The sequence below is a fragment of the Penaeus japonicus genome, unplaced genomic scaffold (genome assembly GCF_977035675.1).
Source record: "Penaeus japonicus unplaced genomic scaffold, GWHDUDI00000001_assembly GWHDUDI00000001, whole genome shotgun sequence".
Classification (NCBI taxonomy): Eukaryota; Metazoa; Arthropoda; class Malacostraca; order Decapoda; family Penaeidae; genus Penaeus; species Penaeus japonicus.
Genome location: NW_028234403.1, coordinates 53,273,716 through 53,276,215, shown reverse-complemented (window position 1 = coordinate 53,276,215; position 2,500 = coordinate 53,273,716). Strand labels below are relative to the sequence as shown.

Genomic DNA, 2,500 nt, shown 5'->3' with positions numbered 1-2,500 from the left:
TCTGTTCACGCATGAAAGCTTTCTCATGGGGTTTGTTAAAACAATTTAACTATAAGCTTCGATAAACGGATAAAGGGATAAATGGACGGGTTAAGTTCGATACACTTAGATAGATCTAAACGATCCAGATTTGACATGACTTGATATTCTGTTTGGTACCTTGCATAGCAGTTTGCAAAGAGCGATTACACATCCACTTTTTGTAAGCCAGCAAAGTTACAATCTGGCTAGGTCTAGGCCATCATCACTATAACTCATGCAACAGTGATAAGTCATTCACAATCAGCACAATGCTGCATTAAAAAAAATAATAATAATAACACCACTGGTCTTAATGAGTGTTTCTAATCTTTTTATAGCTAACAGCAATCTGTAACAAGGATATATGGCTTGTATGTTCTTTCCCTCACACTGTTCATAAGATCTATCCTTTGAACACTCTTACATTTAATGGAACTTCAGAAAGTGCAATTTCAGTCAACAGTTTTATATCTTTTGAATCTCAGAGAGAGAAAAAAAAAACTAAAAAGCGGAAAAAAGGAAGGATGAAAACACACCACACAAAAAAATGAAGAAGTCGAACTGTCACCAAAATATTTGCTTTCAGACGCACAATCTTGTAGCGCCTTAAAAGTCTCAGGAGTTTTTGAGCTGTTCTCTAGATTATGGAAAATGGGTTTATAAATAAAATGAAGAAAGAGAAAGAGAGAGAGAAAAAAAATGGTCATAGAGGAAACCAGGTAAACTTCATATCTGTATCAAAAACATTAATAAAAAATACAGTTTTATCAAAGTGAAAAAAGAAAGAAAAAAATGAAACATACCTCTTTCCCTGACAACGTCAGAAGATATGTTTAAGCCGTGGCGATCAATAGTGCTGGGATTTGTAAAACACTCGCTCAGACGTATGTGCCACCCTCTTTAGTGCAGCCTTCCCATCCTCGGAATCCTCGCCATTGCAGAAATATGTCTAATTTTTAGCTATCGTTAATTCTTTCCACACCAGAGATGTACATGCTGTAACTCACAGTCTAGAATCACTTGACAGCTATTACAGTTTATCACTCGTATACTGTACATGTCCTTGTGACAAGGCATTATCCTGAGATGTGAGGTCCTTTCTGCCCTACAGCATGCTCTTGCTGATAATCAACTCTTGACCTTCAACTCCAAGCACTGCTGCATCCCAGTATTAAAATTGATGGGTGTCAGATTTCTTTGAATCAAACTGAAAATAAAATTAATTTCATTAGTATCTCTGTCAAACATGTGTATGCTGATTCACCTGTATGTGTGTGTGTGAAGCCTAAGCTTTCAATGTGACAAAAGAAATTGTTAAATATTCTACATAAATTTGGCCACAGGTGTAAACTATATTCTATTTAGATCCCATTCTTGGAAGAAACTCTCTCCTTTCACTGTATCAACATATCATTGTATAAATATTAGCTCCCAACTCAAGAGTGTGTACAAAAGTGATAATGTATGCAGAGTCCCATCCACTTATAAGTTGACCATGTAGCATTGTCAACATGTGAACTGCAGGTATCAACTCTTGTATCCAAAGCACATGGGGGTATGTGTCTCACGTACAAGGTTTGAAACTGGCGTTCATACATTGGCACAGCTTATTTTAAGCAAACGCATTATACAATGACAGGTTAAAATAAAGGTAAACATTGTCAGTAGTACCAGGACCATGTAAAGAGATTCTTTGGCAGTTCTTTTTCCGACAAAGGCCATAATTCTCCAGCACATATTTTCTGGCTTGACAGCAACTATAGGCTCCATCTTGCATGAATGTGCATGGTGATCTGTTGACCATTTTTGGATATAACCACTGCACAAGTTTACTCTATCCAGTCTGATTCTCAATGATTCCCTTAACCTATTCGAGTAGGGTGACGTAATATCACGTCACGGGAATATTTCACTACCGCATAAGATGTCCTGTCACGTACTAATCTCTTCCTCAAACAATACGTTTACATCTTTATGTATGCAGATAACCATAGGATTTCCATTTGTATAAACATATTCATTTTCGCTTGTGAAAATATTGTAAACAAATACAAAAACCTCCAATTATCAATTATTGAAGTGGACGGGTGAAAAGCATTCATATAGGCAAAGCAAGTTCGTACGGGCACAGCACATTCATATAAGCACAGCACGCAGCATTCTGGGAAAGATCTCATACATAGTCACTGTGCACAAATATAAGCCCTGGCATGAACTTGTATAGCGACTTATCCAGGAACTGAAATGAGAGACTGCTGCGATAAATAAACTCATTTCCACAAGTGAAGGATAATGACACAACTGATGGTTAAAAGTCTGCACGAACAGAGAGGAGCTAAGTTCCCATACATTTGCGATCATTTTATACCAAGAAGTAGCTTTTCAATTTACTCTGGTTTTCACTTTCACACAATACATGATGATACGAGGAAACTGTTTCTAAATACAGATGTGCACTTCTAGTATCAGGACCTGGATG

The 2,500-nt window shown here is 37.0% G+C and overlaps 1 long non-coding RNA gene across 1 annotated transcript in view; it reads left to right on the top strand.

Annotated features, from left to right (window-relative positions):
• LOC122265749 (uncharacterized) overlaps positions 1-2,500 on the top strand; it is a 5,943-nt gene that overhangs the window by 1,077 nt on the left and 2,366 nt on the right. The gene's annotated exons all lie outside the window — the stretch shown is intronic.